The sequence below is a fragment of the Lycium barbarum genome, chromosome 4 (assembly GCF_019175385.1).
Source record: "Lycium barbarum isolate Lr01 chromosome 4, ASM1917538v2, whole genome shotgun sequence".
Taxonomy (NCBI): domain Eukaryota; kingdom Viridiplantae; phylum Streptophyta; class Magnoliopsida; order Solanales; family Solanaceae; genus Lycium; species Lycium barbarum.
Genome location: NC_083340.1, coordinates 59,460,407 through 59,482,554, shown reverse-complemented (window position 1 = coordinate 59,482,554; position 22,148 = coordinate 59,460,407).

The window sequence follows — 22,148 nt, the reverse complement described above, 5'->3', positions numbered from 1 at the left end:
ACGGAGGAGATAGGTAAAGCGGAATGAACCAGGAAAAGGAAAGACTATGACTAAGATTGAATATACTTTATAAAAGTTGCACAAGAATAGTTATGCAACCTACGAATGTTCGTATGCTAAGAATGAGACCAAGTGAGTACTTGATAAGAAGAGTAAGGATACAGTAATAACAATACGGTTGTGATATTTTGGGTACATTAAGGAAAGAGGTAAGATGGTTTGAGCCAATTACCGAGATAGAATTAGTACTAAGGGCAAATAGAACATGGCCATAGTTGAGCCCCGATACCGATTGAAAGATACAAGAGGAGAATGCAAGTAAAGCATAAAGACTAGTGAAGCGACGCTAAGGTATTTGAGTACCTTCGCATATTCTTGTAAAGATTGCAACATAATGTGTGACAGAAAAACTAAGAGCAAAATCTGAGTAAAGAGGCAATAGAAGAGTTTGAATTAAAAATAAGGAAACGACACGAGATAATGTGCCTAAAGTGTTACAAGTTGAGTTAAGGGAAATTGTGAAATGGTTTAAGCGAGACGATTAGAACGAGCTGGTTACTAGAAGACAGTGAATTTATATGTAAAAAAAAATCAGAATTATACCAGTTAATGATAGAAGAGCACAGAGCAGCTATGTAAGGTTATTATATGAGGAAACTCCAGCGCTACTGGATAGCCAACTCTAAAGATTGAGATTAAGAGCTAAAAAGTAGAGTGACAGTTAAAGTCTTTTAAAGAATTCGAGAAGTGATACATGAGGCTGAAGATTCAAGAATATAGACTGGAATAGCAGAGCAATGTAAGATTATTGAAGTAAAATAATGTTACACCTTGGAAAATTTCGTTTTATTCGTAGAGTCTGCGAAGGGTCTACAGGTTACTAGAGGCATGAAATACTCCAAAGATTGTAAAGTCTAATGAATCGACGAGGGACAGCGCATTATAAAATCTTATGTAAAGATTGAGAGGTAAGATGAAGTGAACGATACATCTCAAGGAAGCAACTTATAGAAGAAGAAAGAGTCGAGTTATGATTAAGTGCACCAGAGAGAGAGTAAGATTTCAGCAGAAGAGCTCGCAATACAACTGTCAACCAACTACGAAATAAAGAGGAGAGTAAAGACAACGACGTGGAATTATTACCTCGAGGGTCAAGAGCAAGAGGAAATACTACGGGAACGGTTACTTAGAGATCTAGAATGCGTTATAATAAATTGAAGGGAATCGACTAATGAAAGAGGCATGTGAAGGGCATAATTCAATAAAAGAACACTTGAGGAAGTATTGGAAGTGCAGGACTAGTTTAACATTCGAGGACGAATGTTCTAGAGGGGGGAAGGATGTTACATCCCATGTTCTCATGCGTTGGAAAGTGTGCGAGTTGAATGATATTAGTAACGGACACGAAGTTATCCCCCAAGCTTATAGGTGGTTAAAGCGATGGTACACATGTATCGTAAGGATTTGAAGTTAAACCAATCGAAGAAAATAAGTTTTGTCGAGGTTCGAAATTTATTTGATGAAATACGGTCCAAGCTATAATATCCCGTAATTTTGGACTAAGAAATTGAACCGTCCAACATGAGCAAATTTACCCGAGCTTGGAGAATTTGGTCATATTCAAGCATGCAAATTAAGAGCTCGGTGTGTAAAAGGATGAAGTCCCGAAATGATTTTAGGACTTAAAAGGTATGACGACGATGATTGAAAATAATATTTTGAGGAGCAAATGAGGCTAGTACTATACCACATGAGTATAATAATGAGTATATAAGTACTATTTAAGTGAATTGAGGTCAAAAAATTAATTGTGTGTGTAAGGATAAATTTTGGCGTGTAGAGAACAAGATAATTAATGGAGAAATATTTGGAATATATTCCATGTGCAATCATCCACGTGCCATGATGTAAAATAAAGCACCAAATGACCATGCATTAAGATGCACAGGTGGCATCTTTAAAATGATAGCATTTATGATGGGTGAATTATATATGCATTGACCGCATGGTTTTTAATAAAGGAAATGGCAGAAAAATTCCTACGGATATGAGGCAATATGGCCACCTTTCTTTGAAAGTAAAAACATCATTATATTAGCAAGCATTTCACGTTAGCCTATCCTTTTACACACTTGATGAACATCATTATATTAGCAAGCAGCAAGCATTTCACGTTTTGGAAAGATTAGCAACGTTAACGCTGTTGTGTTTTATTTATTTCAAGGAAGAATAATGTAATCTTTCTCAAGAACAACGTATGGATTTTGCTTTATATTTAGATCCCGTTGTTCCGTTCTGTCGTGTTGTCGAATCCGGGCTTTCTTCAAAGCGAAGTAAGGTGGAAAAAGAATAGTTCTTCGCATATAAGGTAAGAATTATTCTCTCCTAGATATATTTAAATTCGTCCAGGTCATAGTTAAATTGAGAGACGGGAACTACGAAATTAATTGCGGGAAATCGGATAAATCGTTATTGTTATCGTGTGGACTGTTTGGTGGTTGCTATAAATTGTTTGGTGTGCTGGAATATCATGGGATTGGCTGTAGTTGTTGTTGTTGTGTTTGCTGTTATACAATGTATATACGAAAATAAAGAAGTATATACAAGTGTCGATATAGGAATTGATGGAATAAACGCGAACTTACAAATAGAATTGTCAATTGATATAGTTGGAGCTGTGGGCTATTTTTCTTGTTGTAAATATATGATATAAAGCCGAGATTTGTGATAAATGATGTCCTTATCATATTGAGAATATTTTTAAGGTTAAGAAGAAAACATACGAAAAGGTGCCATGGAGTATACGGATTGTAATTCGAGCTTGTCGCTCGTTATAGAGTATTATGAAATTGTTATGGACATGCATGTTGTGTTTTTGGGATTTATTCGTTGTTGGGCTGATATACCAAATTGGGAGATGCTAATGGTATAGAGAAGATGCTGCCCGTTTCGTTTTAGAATTAAGTCATCAATTAATATATATGATATGCGAAAGCCTTCTTAAGTCACGTGCGTATTCTTACGATTATAGGTTTATCATATTAATTGTGGAAGTTGTTGGTTGGACTGAGCTCTAGAACGACGTAAGGTATGTAAAGTTAACCCTTATTTCTTTTTGGCATGATCTTTATGAAACGAACAGACGATGTGTATATGGTTCCAAAGAAATTCCTATTCTTAGAGCCACTAGGATGGCTAATGTTCTTGATTCCCAGAACTCACTTTATCATGTTTTAATACGTACATATGGTTCCAGAGTTCTATTTTGATATAATTCACAAGGACATTCGAAAGGTATTTGGTATGACTATTGTCTTGATTTGCAAATGATGGTTCATTTTGATTATTCCATTGAGTCTCAGATATGATTTAAATTGCATATAGTTGCTCACTACTCTGCTCGTGCGTGCCGCAATATGTCTTTCACTGAGTCCCGGGCCAGGACACGTTTTCGTGCACAGTTTCACTGCATTGTTTACCGAGTCCCTCACTAGAGGGCCGGGACACGTTATATATATACATATGATGATGTGATGATATGATGGTGTGATGATGTGATGATGTTATGGTGTGATGATGTGATTATGGCGCCAAGGATGGTATGTGGCGACCTTATTCACCGAGTCCCTCACTAGAGGGCCGGGACACGTTATATATATGATATATGATATTGAGATGATATGATGGTGTGATGATGTGATGATGTGATGGTGTGATGATGTGATTATGGCGCCAAGGATGGTATGTGGCGACCTTATTCACCGAGTCCCTCACTAGAGGGCCGGGACACGTTATATATATGATATATGATATTGATATGCATGATTTTCATTTCATAAGGCAAGTGTATTGATGTTTTAAAAGTCATACTTGTTTCTGGTAATCTTTATTTCAGTTATGATCCTTTTTACTGTATTTCATGCTTTATATGCTCAGTACATATTCCGTACTGACCCCCTTTCTTCGGGGGGCTGCGTTTCATGCCCGCAGGTACAGATAGTCGGTTTGGTGACCCTTCAGCATAGGACTTCTACTCGGCTGTCTTGGAGAGCTCCGTTGTTCCGGAGTGTAGACTTTTGGTACAGATCTTATGATATATATGTATATGTTTAACCAGGGGTACGGTGGGGCCCTGTCCCATCATATTTCGCTATCGATACTCTTAGAGGTCTATAGACATATGTGTGGGTTGTGTATAAGTTCTGTTCAGCTGTGTCTAAACGATGTGCGATGGATATGTTCGTCTGTGATGGCAGCCTTGTCGGCTTGCATATGATATGATATTGATGTATAGTGGCAGCCTTGTCGGCTTGCGTATCATTTTATGATTTGATCAGTTGTGACTTCTCAGGAGACAGTGTATATGGGTGTCCAGGTCGGACACTGGTCATGGCCCATGGGGTTGGGTCGTGACACCGTCTGAGCCCAACTGTGCCAAGTCTCAGTATATCAACACCGAATCCTTATATCACAATGGTATTACAATAAATCACAGGGATATCACAGGAAGCCAAATGATACAATGCAATGCAATAATGTATGAAAGGTGAATGTAATGCAAATGTACCGTACACTTGTACTGTCATGATGAAACATTACATCTCGGCAGCACAACCCATGGGGGACACAACGAAGTCCACATACCATCACGATTTTGGAAAAGACCTCGGCAATCGCTATCGCCACTCATACCTCGATTCCGGGATAAACATCGGACATCGGTACTCACGTCACTCTCATCCAACTGAGCCCAACTCATAACAGGGTTTCCTTGTATATCATCAATGTATCAATAGTATATCATGAAGGATGAGAATGCGTGCAATGTATGAGTTCAACTTCAATAATCAAATCAATCTCAACATTACCACATATAGCACACAAGTAATATCAATAGTAAGGCTACACAATAAGCCACAATGGAATCAGAATTCTCAACAGTACCTCCCAGGGTACATAAGTAATATAAATGATAAGGCTACACAATAAGCCACAATGGAATCACAACTCTCAACAGTACCTCCCAGGGCACACAAGTAATATAAATGATAAGGCTACACAATAAGAAACAATGGAATCACTATACTCATCTTAATATCAATCAAGTAAAGTACTGCAATATCAAAGCCATGATATAACTCTAATCACCAATATCCGCTGTTTCAACGTGGCAACGAGCCAATAAGTAAATAGAGCACGATAATTCAACAACGCAATGGGGTGGCTAGCCCTCAAATAACACAACAAGGCCTAACCTAAGACAATATCCAACCCAAGTTCACACTCGAAGGTTTACATGCATTCTCTGGCAATGCCATCTAAATATACGCTTCGCTGATTCAAGTCTCACCATAAGGTAAACCATAACATACCTAGAAGGTCGAGCAGCAGAGTCTTCAATAATAGAACCTTAGTCTTCCCTTTCCGTTGATCCTCGAGATAATGAAAGTCTAAACATATCCGAATCATGGAATTATAATCAAGAAGAACATCATTCAAACCCTACTTCTATTCAAGACCCAAATTCCCAACCTTTGATATAGGGTTTATGAACTAGAAAGGTGAACTTAGGAATCTAAAGATCTCAACATGAAATTAAAGCTCTAGGTGATCAATTCCCATCAATATCAAGCTAGAAGAACCAACAATTTACTTGAATTTGAATTCTAGGCAAAATTCCCAAATTTGGGTATAAACCCTAACTCCCAATTCAACAATAAGACCTTAATCAAGAAGTAAACATGTTACTATATCTTCTTTCATCAAATCCATGCTAAATAAATCTAACCCAACCACTAATTTCATATTTATAGCCAAGAAATCTAACCCATTAAAACCCACTATTAATACTCAACTTATTGATGAACTTAGCGTGAACCATGAATTCCTATAGTGATCTAATGATCAAGGAATGAAGTATAAGTGTCACACCTCACACTTTCAGAGAATGAGCACGCCACATATTTCACCGTATTAATGGAGCACCGGAGACGTCCCATGAAGTTTTGAAAGGTACAAGCCATGGAAAGTACATAGCAATGAAGTAAAGGATGAATTATGACTTCGTAAGGCGTAATTGGGAAGGACAACCTTGAAACCAAAGGACATGAACATTATCAAGTATAATTAATGATAAATATCATGTATGGAGAGTTTTGAAAGATTCCAGGACCAAGTAAATCGAAGAAAATAAGTTTGTCGAAAATTTGGAGAATTTGGCAGAATTTTGGACTGAAATTTTGGGTCAACTTTAAAGATGTATATCTCCTGGTATATCAGGAGTTTTGAAGTCAAACAAAATCCTAAATGGAAGTTCAGGAAGTCTAGTTTTCAACGCAATAAACCGTTCATCAAAACGATATTGGAGTAGGGAGTTATGGGAATTTCAGGATAAGCCTCCAAGCTTCCAAATGGCTCCCCGTGGGCCCCACATGGAAATTCGGTGGAACCGACTCTTAAGGGATATAAATACCCCATTATTCCCCTTTTTTCATCATTTACACTTCTTGGGAGTTCTAGACACATCCATACACTTCTCTTAAAAACTTATAGCCCCTTAAATCAAGAATTCAATAAGATTACACCAAACTAGTTCATGAAAAGTGATTGTTCTTGTTTCTACTTGATGTTGTGGTGAATTTGGTCGCGAATAAAGTTGGTGTGGCTAAAGTTCTTCAAGTATAAGGTATGTTCTTCATCCTATCTCATACCTTGTGTTGATTTGAAGGTTTAACAAGTCTTAAAAGTGAAAATAGTTATGGAGGAAAGGTCATAAATTGTTGTGTTGTAGTTGTTGAGTTTATGGACTGTTTTGAACATGTTGTAGCCATTTTGTTGGGCTAATTTCCATGTATATGGATGGTATCTAATGCTTTTGGTGTGTTGATGAGATTATGCTCCTTGATTGGGAACAAAGGAAATGTATATTGTTATTGTATGTTGATAAACATCATGTGGGATGTTATATGAAATATTGTGGTATTGAAGATGATGTTGTTGGTGTTAGTGTTGTTGTTGTTGTGTTTGTTGTTGGTATTGTGATTTCGGGAAAGGGATATAAATAGGGGAGATGCTGCCGCCGAATTTTGGCAGATTCTAAAGGGGTTTCATTTGAAGACTTAGGATAAGCACATGATGATAAGCCTAACAGTAGTATGAATTCTCTTGACTGTACATTTACGAGCTTAAAAGGATAAGCGTTAAGTATTAGGAGACCAAAAAGGTATGTTAAGGCTAGTCCCTTTTTTTTCTAAAGGCATGATTCCTTTCTTATGAACATATATATGTTTTCCATAGCATTCTTATTCCCCAAAGTTAGAAGTTCATGATTCTTAGAGTTTCTTATGATGCTAAAGATAAGTATGTTCCATGATGATAATGATGATGATTCCATTTTTGGAGATTCCAAAGCTTTTGGATTTGATGCTATTATGAGATTATTGAGCTTATTTCATGATTTCCATGATTTTATACATTGTTGTTGATCTCACCTCATAATACTTGTTCCTTCGAGGTGAGATATAGCGATGATGATAATTCCATTTTCAATGCTACCAAAGTTCATCGTTCTTGATACTCTCATGACACTATTGATCTCATCTTACGATAGTTGATTCTCTAAGGAAAGATATTGTGATAATGAAAATGATGATGATCATGTGCTCTTTATGTATATATATAGCCATGTGTGACCGAGTCCCGAAAGGGTCGGGTACAGATATGATCGAGTCCCGAAAGGGCTGGGTACAGATATGATCGAGTCCCGAAAGGGTCAGGTACAAATATGACCGAGTCCCGAAAGGGCCGGGTACAGATATTACCGAGTCCTACTATGGCCGGGTACCGATATTGTATAGGCATGTATGTGGATATATGAAATGTTTCATCTAGAAAAAGGTTAAGTGAGCATGATAAATGTCTTAAAGGGTATCATGAGGTATAAACGGTTCTTTTATCTTATGTTATTCTTCGTGCTTTTATCATGTTACTATTCATGCTTTACATACTCAGTACATTGTTTGTACTGACGTCTGTTCTTGTGGATGCTGCGTTCATGCCCGCAGGTAGACAGATAGACGGACCTGACCCATAGGAGCTTCATCCGCAAAATCTCAAGAGTGCTCCGTTTGCTTCGGAGCTGCAGTCTATTGGTACTAGTCCTTATGGTCACTTGTATTCTATGTACAGGCTCATAGACATGTGTGTACAGTTAGATGTTTCATAACCTTATCGGTTCATATTGTTGTGTAATATTGTGGTAACCTTGTCGGCTTGTGACGATGGGCATAGTTGTTGATGATTATGTAGAGTTGTACCATTATTTACTGATATATGAACCTTTACAGATTATGATATCCATGAGCTATCTTTATGGTCCACCCAGAAATGATTAGGAGATGTATGTTTAGAGGTGCTCGGTGTGTTAGCTCCGGGTGCTCGTTATGGCCCTTTGGTTAGGTCGTGACAATAAGGTTGGGGGAACCCACCACAAAACATAGGCTCTTCAAGAACTCCAAAACCCTCTCCAATAACATTTAGATGAAATGGGGAAATGTTTAGAAACTTGGGGGTTTTTATCACTTAAACCATTCAGTTACTGCCCGATATGTGCTTCAGCGCTCAGGGTACCGCTTCGGCGGTCCTTGGTAAATGGTTTAGAACACTTTGGTGGTTGGAACACGACTTCCACGGTGCCAGTAAACCAGAAATTCCAGTCCAAGTTTCATGAACTTCACCCGAAGTCCCAACTAATACTCGACAACCGTCTGCTCAAAAATCAAATATGCAACTATACATAAAAATGCCCTACGAATGCACTCGTGGCCTCGAAATTCCCATCGGGGGTCTCGTTGACTGAGTCAACTCCCAATACCTTAAAACTAACCTTCCAACCTGTCACGACCCAACCCCGTAAGCCATGACTAGTGCCCGAGTTGGGCACTCGTATACATATCTGTTAGACATAGTCAAACTGAAACTAAACATAATCTGGAAGCTTGCGAAAACATAACGTTATCTCAGAACATCACATACATATATCAAGGCACCCTGTCTCCTGAGGAGTCACAACCATCAAAAGATAACATAGTACACAAGCCGACAAGGCTGTCATAACGTATGGGAACATCCCAACTATACATACGCAAGCCGACAAGGCTGCCACTACATACAACATCCCAAAATATATATGTACGCAACCCGAAAAGGCTGCCACTACGAATGAGAACGTCCCAAAATGTAAGTCATGCTAACATAACCGGACAACATCTATATACAACCCACACATATGTCTACATACCTCTAAGAGTATCAATAGCGAAATATGATGGGACAGGGCCCCGCCGTACCCCTGGATAAACATATACATATACATCATAAGATCTGAACCAAAAGTTTAGACTCCGGAACAACGGAGCTCTTAAAAACAGCTGAGCAGAAGTCCTATGCTGAAGGATCACCAAACCGACTATCTGTACCTGGCGACATGAAACGCAGCCCCCCCCCCCCCCCCCGTCCCGAAGAAAGGGGGTCAGTATGGAATATGTACTGAGTATATAAAGCATGAAATACAGTAAGAAGGATCATAACTAAAATAAGGAGTACAGAAACAAGTACAATGTCCAGAATACCAAAACACTTGCCCTTTTGAAACATAAATCATGCATGTCAATATCATATATCATACCCGGCCCTTTATGGACTCGGTGAACATGGTCGCCACCCCTTCTTTGGCGCCATAACACAGCATAACTCCATAAACACAGCATAATGCCATAACACAGCATAACTCCATTATATATATATATATATATATATATATCATATTCCAGCCCTCTAGTGAGGGACTCGGTGAACAATGCAGTGAGATTGTGCACGATAACATACCCGACCCGGGACTCGGTGAAGGACATATTGAGGCATGCACGAGTAGAGTAGTGAGCAACCATATGCAATTTAAAACATTATCAAGACTCAAACAGAATAAGAAGAAGGGATTAACGCCTGAGTATCAATAGCGACAGTCATATCAAATATCCCTAGAATGTCATCATAAATAATATCAAAAGAGCCTTAGGAATCATTGACATATGTCAATATAGTATGAAATATCTTATAGAAGTCAAGGACACTAGCTATCGTAGAGTTTCTAAGAATAGGAGCTTATATATCGACTACTATCCAACGTATAGAAAACTGAAGAGGGAGGCTCAATCATTTTAAGAGTTCTAACATCAAGAAGTGAATAAGAATGATGAATCACGCTCCAAAACTTATGAATAGAATTACCCCAAAGCTCATATCATTCATCACTTAAATCTAAGACATGCCAAAAGAAAGAAGGGACAGCTTTACATACCTGTTAACGATTAATCGTAATCTCGTTCGCTTCGTCGCCCCTTTAGCCTATTTAATATAAAAGTAATGCTATCGTTAGTAACTATACTTTCTAGTTCGTAAATCCGTAGCCTATCTCTTATAAGACTCATTCTTTAACTTATACTTTCTCGATTAGGGTTTTCATTAGTTAAGGACTTAACGGAAATCGGGCAGCATTTCCCCTATATATTCGCCTAAGCCGAAGTTCCAATTATCCCCCTGTTATCACAGAAATACCAACAATGACAGTAATAGCAATATTCCTATAGAACCATTACAATTCAGCCCATAAACAACTCTAACAATCCAATAACCCTTTTTAATCCTTTCAACCCACAATTTCGTATAACAATGATTTCATGCAATTTCTTACTTCCAATTTCATCCAATCCAATTTTAATCCTTCCATTACAACACCATTAATACAATTATACTACAAAACAAGAAAATCTTACCTTAATTTTCTCGGAGGAATTTCTACACTTAATTGCTCCAATTTCACCATTTCTTCTTCCTCAATTCAATATCCAATGTTGCTATCACCTCCTTGAACTTGCAAATCATCTTGGAATTAAATCAAAGCAAAAAAAAAAAAATCTCTTGACCATGGCTGGCTGTGAGCAGCAGCCATGGCCATGCTCTCTTCTCCCTTTTTTTTTCTAAATGGGAAAGTGTACAAATGGAGTACACGGCTAGAATATGATTCACAATTTGTGAATTATATATGCTTTGTAGCCGTAGGACATGTGTCCACCATGTTGACACATGTCAGAGGGGCCCACTTAATTCCTTAATTAGTTACTTAATTAATCTTAATTAGCAACTAATCCCCACTTAATAATTTAATCATGGTTAACTAATTTCCTAATCTCCAATGATATTTCTACTCTAATTAAAATTTATAAACAATTTGTGTACTAATAAAAATTAAAAGTTCCTATTTCATGTTCGAAAATAATTCCGTCTTTAACTTGAGTCGATTTGCTTGCGAATCATTCGACTTATAAAAATATGGGGAATAACACAACCCAAGTCCCAAAAATGCACCCGAGTGTATTGGGAACCAAACCAAATATGTACACAAATTCTAATAGACCATCCGGACCTCTTGGAATCGACGAATTCCTAAAAAAGGTCTATTTACCCAAAAGTCAACTTTGAGTCAACCATTTTTCGCTTTTAAGCCAAATTCCCCCAAAACCTACCCAAATTAACTCCGATTACCTCGGGAAGCATGCCAATGGTCCTCATGGGTCAAATATAAGCTAATAAAGCTTGAAAAGGGATCGAAAGAGTCGGAAATGCAATAACGACCAAACGGGTCATTACACTAACGCCGCTAATGGGGGCCAAGCTCGACTTTTTGGTTTAGCTAGTAGGAAGGCAGCTTGATAGCATCCACAAAGGCTTAACTCTATTGCAAACCAGAGAATTCCAAGCGCTTTAAGGGGCTTCAATAAATAATAATAAAAAAGTATCTTGTGATGGAAGAAGAGCTCCAGCCCAATCAAGATATTTTTATCAAGTCTTACATCTATTTGGAGGCCCAAATTAAAGTCCAAGATGAGATTGAATTAGGCCCAATAAAGCCCCAAAAGGAGAAACTCCAACATCCCATATTTGTGTTTTTAGAAGATTATTTAATGCATGTTGAATACATTTAAAGCTTTATTGAACAAAGTGTTGGTGGTCTTCTAAGCGCATTGGAACAAGTGTTGGTGGTCTTCAATGCATCTTGGAACCAAGAATTGGTGGTATTCTATGCACCTTGGAACAAAGAATTGGTAGTCTTCTATGCACCTAGGAAGTTGTACTTATTAATTTAGTTTTGACTACCCCATTGATAATTTCAAGGGGATGGTAGCCCATTTCTAGGCACCTATATAAAGGAGTGTTTTCTTTTTTATTGTAACGTATTTTAATTAATATTAATATATTAGCCTTGTGGCTATTGGAGACCTTTGAGGTTCTCTTTAGGGTTCACCTTTTTTGTTCTACTTTGAACCGTAACTTGGATCTTTCAATGGTGAGATTCCTCATTTCAGTTCCCTCCCTCCAATTCTTCTTCTTTTTCTTAATTGATTCAACTGCTTCTTTTACTATTAAACAAAGTATCACGTGTCAAATACTTGAACTTGTGCTCTTCTTTCTCAAGAATCAATCCTTTCTCCTTTCTAATTTCTAATTTTAAAGTCTTTCGTTGTCTGTGTTGTTGTCAAGTGGTATCAGAGCTTTGGATGGTTGGGTATTCGTATACTCACCCGATCTATTGATTTGAACACTATAAAAAAAAGTTACTGTAGCTTGAGCAGTACTAAATTTTAAAAAAAAAAAAAAAATCTGCTCGAGTGAACAGTGACGTGATTAGTAATTTCTAGTTATCCTTACTTGTTCTTGGTTTGTTCAAAGATTTATCTTGTTATTTGGTTACTTTAAATTATTGGGAAATCCATTGTGGTTGTTATCTCTTGAAAATACCTTTAGTTTTAAAGATTCTTTGACTTTTGCTCATCAAGGAACTCAAAAGTCACTTTGAGGAGTGCAAAGGTCATTACAGCACATTTGGTTAAAAACTCATTGATACGTTTTAGATCTTTTGTTCAAAGTGTTTATTCCTTACATTTAGTTTTCTATTTGTCCTCTTACTAGATGCTTGAAGTATTTGTTCATACTTAGAGTTGTCTAGTAATTTTGTGCCTATTTCTTTGTTTCGTGACAATTTGTTCCATATTTTTTCTCTTTATTTTCGTTCTGTATTTCTTTTTTCCAGTTCGTTTAAGTTTTTATTGTCCTTTTCTTTGTTTGACATAGACTCCATTCTTGAACCAAGCTTTGGAACTTACTTTTAAGTGTTTGAGTTGTTGGTTTATTGAAGAACTTCGATGAGCAGCCCTTGAGTGGTAAAAGGAAATAGTGGTGGAGATTATTTGAGAGTAAAAGCCTAATAATGTGAAACACGAGTGTTGAGAGCCACTACTTGAGTGATACACGTAAGGGAGTGTATGTGAGATCACTTTACTACTAACTGTTTTTTTAAAGCATGTCTTCTACAGATTCTGAAAGCATTTGGAGTGAATGGATGGATTATTATAGTGGAGAAGATTGGGGATCAGATGCAGAAGATTGTAGAAGGTCTTACAATGATTATTTTGAAGAATATGGTGGCTATGATGATTCAAATACTAGCCAAATCTATGATGAATCACATCAGATTTCTGATTCGAGTGAAGGCAATAACATTTGTGAGGATTATTGTAGTGATGAATCTTCTAATTATGATAACATTAGTTATGATGATGAATGTGCTGATTATGTTAAAGTTGGGAATGTGAGTCCATTAAACCTACTCCGGTAAGACCTAGTTTGGGAAAGAGTCCTAGAAGAGGCCATGAGCTTACTAGAGTTAACAAGATTTTTCAAACTAGAATGGAAGTATTGTCTAATGTGTGTGCTACTAATATTGACAAGGATGTTTGTCACAACTTAGTTAGTGCTTACTTTGTTGACAAAGTGGGTTTATCTTGTGTTAAGCATGCTTCACCCTACACCTTAAAAGGAGTGAAGGCAGAAGAGGGTGTTAGTGTCATTAACTCTTGGGAAATACAAGGATGAGATTTGGTGTGATGTGGTTCCCTTATTCACATGTCATGTGGTATTGGGAAAGCCATGGTATCTCTATAGGAAAGTTTCATATGATCTAGAAAAGAATAAGTATTCCTTGGTGAAAGATGATGGAAAAATAATTGCCCTTGTATCTTTGTCACCTACGGAGATTTATGAAGATCAATTAAGGGTGAGAAGATCAATAGAGGTGTTTGAGAAGAACGAAGAATGCAAGAGGGAAAACAAAAACAGGATTGGGAAACGTAAAATTAGAATTGATGTTAGAAGTCCTCCGAGGGATAAAAGAGGGATTCTTCTCAAGTATATGGGGACTTGTGATACTTTTTGCAACATACCTTACCTGGGAATAAAAAGGAATGATATTGCATTGACTGCCTTCTCTAAACCAAACAAAAGTGAGGATGGGAGACAAACGAAATAGAGAAGTAAGGGTGAGCAACTTGACAACTCTAGAGAGGAAAAGGGAGAGGAAATAATGAGTGAAAAGAATGGGTTGTCAAGAAATAGAAATGAGTGGATAGAAGTAAGTGAAGTGATCTCGAGAGGTAAAATAGAGAGAGAATAAGTGCACTTGAGAGATGAGGGAAAAAAAGAGCTTAAAAGAAAAGAGTGCATAAGTGTGCAAGATTCTTGTTCAAGCTCTAACCATTTAACTCATTCTTTTTCTAGTGTTTTTATTCCAAATGTACGTGTTATTGAAGAATAAATCAGTCAAGAGTTGGAACAACAATTGCGTGAAGCAAGAAAATTCAGTTTCAGAGAAGATTCAAAAGGGGGAAAGGCTAATGATTCATGGAAACAACTGCAAGTTGAAGATAAGTTTGAGCTTGCTGATCTCATGTGGTATGACCTTGTCAATGATCTATTTTTAGACGCAAAAACTGAACTCGTGCCACAATTTGATGTGGCCAAAGTTAGTGAAGGTGTAACTCAGATTTGGAGTGAACATGACCTTGTTGACTATTCTTCTTATGTGACCAATCTGCCACATTGTGATGAAAGTGAGGGACAAGATAAGTTGAGTAAGAAAATCCAAAGAAATTTGATAGAGGATGAATGTTGTGTTTTTCTACTTATTGTGATTATCATGTGGGTTGTGGGAAAATGTTGAGATTGGAGGACGAATCATCTTTCAGAAGGGAAGAATGATAGCAACCAAGGAGGCTCAAATGCACTAAGGAGCAAATAAGATCACCACCAAGATTCGGGACAAATCATCTTTAAGAGGGGGAGAATTATAGCATCCACAAAGGCTTAACTCCATTGCAGACCAAAGAATTCCAATACGCTTTAATGGGCTTCAATAAATAAATAAAAAAGTATCTTGTGATGGAAGAAGAGCTCCAGCCCAGTCAAGATATCTTTTTCAAGTCTTACATCTATTTGGAGTCCCAAATTAAAGTCCAAGATGAGATGTAATTAGGCCCAAATCAGCCCCAAAAGGAGAAACTCCAACAACCCATACTTGTGTTTCTAGAAGATTATTTAATGCATGTTGACTACATTTAAAGCTTTATTGAACAAAGTGTTGGTGGTCTTATATGCACATTGGAACAAGTGTTGGTGGTCTTCAATGCATCTTGGAACCAAGAATTGGTGGTCTTCTATGCACCTTGGAACAAAGAATTGGTAGTCTTCTATGCACCTAGGAAGTTGTACTTATTAATTTAGTTTTGACTACCCCATTGATAATTTCAAGGGGATGGCAGCCCATTTTTAGGTTCCTATATAAAGGAGTGTTTTGTTTTTTATTGTAATGAAGCTTGATTAATATTAATATATTAGCCTTGTGGCTTGTGGAGAACTTTGAGGTTCTCTATAGGGTTCGCCCTTTTTGTTCGATTTTGAACCGTAACTTGGATCTTTCAATGGTAAGATTCCTCGTTTGAGTTCCCTCCCTCAAATTCTTTGTCTTCTGAATTGTTTTAACTGCTTCTTTTACTATTAAACAAAATATCAAGTATCAAATACTTGAACTTTTGCTCTTCTTTCTCAAGAATCATCCGCCTTTCTAATTTCTAATTTTAAAGTCTTCCACTATTTGTGTTGTTATCACAGCTGAAGCCTCACATTCTGTAGTCACAGGTATTCTCACTATTTTCTCCTTTGATACGTATTTGTTGATCGATCCTGGTTCGAATCTTCGTTATGTGACTCCGTACTTTGCCCATGATTTTTAGTGTGAAACCCGAACAATTGTTAGAATCCTTTTTTATGAATACCCCTGCTAGTGTCCCTGCTGGAGCTTCTAGAATGTATAGGGACTGTGTCATTATAGTTAAGGGTCACTAGACTACTGTCGATTTTTTTGCAGTAAAAATAGTGAACTTTGATGTGATTATGGAGATAGACGGTCTTTCCAAGTAGACTTATTTCATATCTTAAGACTCAAAAAATAAAGTCGATGGGGTGTAGTTACCATCTAGTTTCTATTAATGACACTTAGGCTATAATACCCTCCCTTATTTCCTATTCCAGGTATGTGTGTTGAACCTTCTGGTTATCGAATTCTCGCGAAAGTGTAGACTAAAGGTGTGAATCCCTTATTTCATGCTTAGGCTTATTTGTTATAGTTGTGGGAGTCCCTATGAGGACCATATGGTTATTGTTAGGGTGTTGGATGAGTTTTTTTTTTTTTTTTTTTGGGATAGCTTGCAAGACAAAGGAACTCTAGCAAAAAAATTGAAAAGTTGAGGTTTAGTGAAAATCTTAGTCCATAACTCTCATTCGAAGACGAATGATCTTGAGAAAGGGATAATGTAACACTTCATAAATATGAATTAGGTGTGAATATATTAAATGAGTACTAATCTAACATATTAGATTTAAGAAGTCCGATCAAGGTGAATTTGGGTGAAAATAGTCATTTTGAAATCAAGCCAAATAGAGAGGAGCGTAAGATTTGATAAAATCGTCTAAGTCTGCGGTAGTCCTGACTTATGGCAAGTTTAAGTGAAATTCCTTATGGAAATTGATAAAATTTAAAACATAAATTCTGTAGCCTTTTGAAATACCTTTGCAACCATATTTACTAGGTCAGTAGGAGCACTGTGCAAAAGGTTATACCATTTTACTAGACACCGCCCGGTCTGCGGGGCCACGCTTCAGGTGCACGACCGCACACCAGTGGCACTGATGCTATCTTTGGTGCATGTTCATTGAACGGTTGGGCCTTCCAACTACGTGGCCAATCCCTACATCGTACCTCACACCCCAAATACAAAAATTCACCCTAAAAAAAAAATTTACTCTAGAAATGGAGCTCTTAAGAACCCAACTTCCTCCAAGGTCCTTCCATGATCTAAGGTGAGTTCCTACTCAGACCCCATTGACTATTATATCAATCTAATATCAATTAACACTAGTTCATCCTTCAAACTCTTAGATTCTTGAAAACCAAAGAAAGAGAAACTGGAAGAGACTTTGGGAAATCTGTTAAAGGTATGATTGTTAATCTTTACTGATTTATTGAAGGGATTTAGACTACTGTAGGATATTAGAAACAATGAGAATCCACGGGTGATTCTTGGGGGGTTTCAAGAGCACGATTAGTTTGGACACGAAAAGCCCTTGTTTTTCGATTAAGGGTGGAACTCGAATTGTCTAAAGTTCTAATATTTATCATCTAGATCAATTGTAAAGTGATTGTTGAACCTCAAAAAATCCGTTTAGTGGAATTTTAGCGGGAATTGAGGTACGTCTCTTTTCGAACATATTTTTCAACTATTAAAACTTGTTTCTTTGGCATGGATTGTGTGCGTGAGGGAAAAGCCCGCATTAAGCTTTATGTGTATTATACTATATATATGTATCCGGGATTTCCCCTATGAACGGATGATTAAATTGAATTATAAATGTTTGAACATGATTTACCCCTATAAGGGATATTAGCTTTGCACGACGTAAGTGTCTATCCTAATGTGTACCCACTTTTCGCCTATGGACATAACACATTACCTAACCTGTTCTATAAATGTGTTTGTGAAATAAAAACAAACATGAAGATAAATGACACAAGATTTTTACGTGGAAACCACCCGGCTCAAAGGTGATAAAAACCATGACCTACAGACCTGCAAGATTTACTCAAACTTCACTATAACTGAGCCAACTGCAAATTAAGTTATAAACTCTGCAACCTAATTCCTACAATAGCCTTGCTACCCAAACTCTGAATAGGAAGCTATCTTTAAGCTAGACTCTAGCTTGAAGTTACAACACTTATGTCACTTTAATGCTTCTAACTAAACTGATAAAGATAAAACTTGATAGCACAAACCTAATACAAGATTCTAGACCTAAGAACTGAAAAACATTATTCAGTAGAATAACTCCTTCAATCTGCCTTCTTGTACTAGGGACGTGATGCAAGTCGAGTTGCCTCAAGGACATTTCGAGGACCATTCCGTGGGGTCAAAGTGTGGATGATAACATGGGAGGACGGATTGGAGATGGAAAAGCTTTAATGTGGCCAAACGAGTAAAGGAACGCTATATTTGAAAAAGAGGCCACTTTCCTAATTCCAAGACTTTCATCCCCACAAGACTAGCCAAACATGGCCCTTGCCTTATTAATGGCATTTATGTAATGGCGTGGTGTCTCCTTTATTTGATTAGTATAAATAGCTAGTCTTTTATTTCATTAGGGAGCTTTTGATGAATTATGAATATTGAGTGTATATGTTATCTCTAGAGAGAGAAACTTGTGAGAGTCTTATGGAATTAAGCACTTGTTGATTCTTATTGTTGAGGGGATTGGTTGCTTGGGAATTCAATTCCCTTGAGGTCATCCTAAGAGATTGGGTGCTTAGTTGTATTCAATTTGGAGGTCTTAAGTAATATTGAGGTTTGGTTGCCAAATTAGGTGTCACACCCTAACCTTACTAGGGTGTGATGGGCACCCGACCCCATATTCGGACCCGAGAGAACCCGCAGACTCTTATTACATACATAATCTTTTGGACTTTTTAAATCAAATAAAGTTGAAATGCATAGCACAACTTTCAGAAATATTCTTTTTCGTTGCTTTAAAATCAAACAAAATCTGTAATCATATAGAACCTTTATTGTAACACAAAGGGACACATCGGCTGATGGAGCCGCTTACAGAACTAACAACCAATACCCATGACTCTGTCTGCAACGTCTCTAACTTCGAACGAAACATCATAGCATAATACTCTGCCCCGGTAACACTCCAGGGCAAATGGAGCTTGCCAATCCAGCTGAAGCATCTTCTAGCAATGTGCTTTACTCATCTGGGTGTACCTGCGAGGTATGAAACGCATCCCCCGAAGAAAGGGGGTCAGTACGGAAAATGTACTGAGCATGTAAGGCATGAAATATAGGAAACAGAATCATAACTGAAACAGAGAATTACCAGAATCAAGTATGACCTTTTAAAACATCAAAGTACTTGCCTTTTTAAATGAAAATCATGCACATCCATATCATATATCATATATACAGATAACGTGTCCCGACCCTCCAGTGAGGGACTCAGTGGATAGAATCATACATGTAAATATCATATATCATATATGTGTAACGTGTCCCGGCCCTCCTGTGAGGGACTCGGTGGATAGAATCATGCATTTCAACATCATATATCATGTATGCATATAACGTGTCTCGGCCCTCTATCGAGGGACTCGGTGGGTACATATAACGTGTCCCGGCCCTCTTTTGTGGGTCTCGGTGAATGAAATCATCATATGCCATCCTGGCCGCCATCCCCATATCATCATATCATCATATATGTCACGACCCGACTAGGGGCCGTGACGAGCACCCGATACCTGTACCGAGCGCCCCTTAGCTATCCTGTATAAACAGTGCCATATATATATTTTTTTAAAACATTAACGTTAGCAGTTAACTTTCTAATATCGCGCTACACCTGAACGCGAACCATTCAGAATAAAATACATTAAACTGTACATAGCTGACTGTGTATATCTGTCTACGAGCCTCTAGACATAGTGCATTTATACATAGAAAGGGCCGAGTACGGTCGCGCCCGAAAATACATACACAAAATAGTACCAATGATATGAGGCTCCGGAACGACTGGAGCGCTGTACAATGCTGCAGATAGAGCCCTAGAAACCCGGTCCGTGTACCTGCTGACCTGCGCGGCATGAACGCAGCGTCCACAAGAAGGGACGTCAGTACGAATAATGTACCGAGTATGTAAGGCATGGAAAACAGTTCAAGCAGTAACATAAAGTACGATCAATAATAATATCACAGAGTCATAGCGCGTATAACGAGGCAAGAACTTAACCTGTACATAGGGAGGCCCCTCTTTAGGCCGGCTGTCATGTAGGCTTTTCTTTTCATCTTTGAAACGTTTCTTTTCATAGGCATAGGAATCAACATTTTTATATTACTTATTCTCGTGTACAGAAAACAGTACATTTCAGTAACGGTATCTTTCATTTACATTTACAGACGCCGAATACAATCGGCTCCCCCAACCCCCTCCCCAACGATGACCCAACATATTACATCACATATGTATCACACATTATATATATATATATATATACAGACGCCGCGTACGGCTCATCCCATATCCCGCGTCCGGGCATCCCGCGTCCAGGATGGAATCCAGCTGAATCAGGTGGTGATATAACAGTGGCCCTTCCCTTTTTCCCCATATACACATACATATACATTTACTTATCTTTTACGCATATACATGTCTCATATACAATTACTTCATCGTATATATATATACACATCCATACACGTATACCCGCTTTATATACATATATCATATGGGCACACAAGAGAGCCAAGGAAACTCATGTATCCATCGGAGTGACATAAGGTCGATGATCTCCGATTACTTTACGGAATGTTAGTGATAGCTTTGTCTCACCTTGAAGGAACAAGTATTCTAAAGTGAGACTATCAACGGAGAATAGGGTTACGGTAACCAAAATTGACATCGTAGGCATTTTAGATGACAGTCATGGGTTTTGGAATCTTAGAAAATAAAGTTATAACTAGAAAATATAAATACTATTTAAAAATTAGTTTATCGCTTTCATGTTTACATAAGGTACTTGGCTTAGTCATAGGGTCGTTTTGGTCGTACTTATCATAGCTACATTCCCTTACCCGACATTGTCATTATCATTATCATCATAGGGGCACTCCCGTTGGAGTGGTCATAGCACTTATTGCTTGGTGACGGAATCGGGATCGAAGGCCCCCTTTGGATACACTTCAAGCACGTTAACCAAGACTCTAGGAAAATCCGAGAGCAACGGGCCCACCTCGGGCCGAACGAGGTAGCGTATACCATTTACCCATATTACGTGTCATAGCATTAATTGTATGAGTCTTGGGGTGATCGGGTCCCACTTAGGCAAGTTATAGGGGTCTAGAAGGTCATTTCATCATTTTGCACACTTTCTACTTCAATTCAATTGAACGAAAAGTTGAAAACTTTAAGTGCGGATTCCGGGGATTAGGGGTGTCCCCGAGGCTCGTACCCGACTTCTTTTAGTTAAGACATGCCATAGAAAGAATGGTGAAGCCTTACATACCTCTTTTCGCGTCCTTTGCTACTCCGAATTCACGACACAATCTCGTCAAAATCTGCAAATTGGTCAAGTTTACCAAAACTTCTTATTAGAATACTTAGTGTTGAAATCCTAAGGGAGTACTTGGCTACCGAAATTTCGGCAGCACTTCCTCTGTAAATACATCATCCTCGACATTTAACTTAGTCAAATTCTCATCAAGCACAATCCGGGAATTCAAACCCGGCCAAACTACTAACATAATTCAACAACCACACTAGTAATTCACATATTCCATTCAAAGTACATTATAACGATTTCCTACTATCGTCAACACCTTCCGACTCCAACGAGCACAATAACAACTTCATAAATATATATATATATATATATTCCAACAACATTATACCAATACCATTACATACTATCCATGCAAGAGCATTATTTCCAACTTACACAAACTTCCAATCACCAATACTTCACCAAACTTATTGAGTCTTTATTTGCAATATATGATCTACAACACAACAACTAAAATATTAAATTCAACTTGCCCCTTATCCCTTCACAATTCAACACATACACACGATTATACATGCCTTATACACGGCCT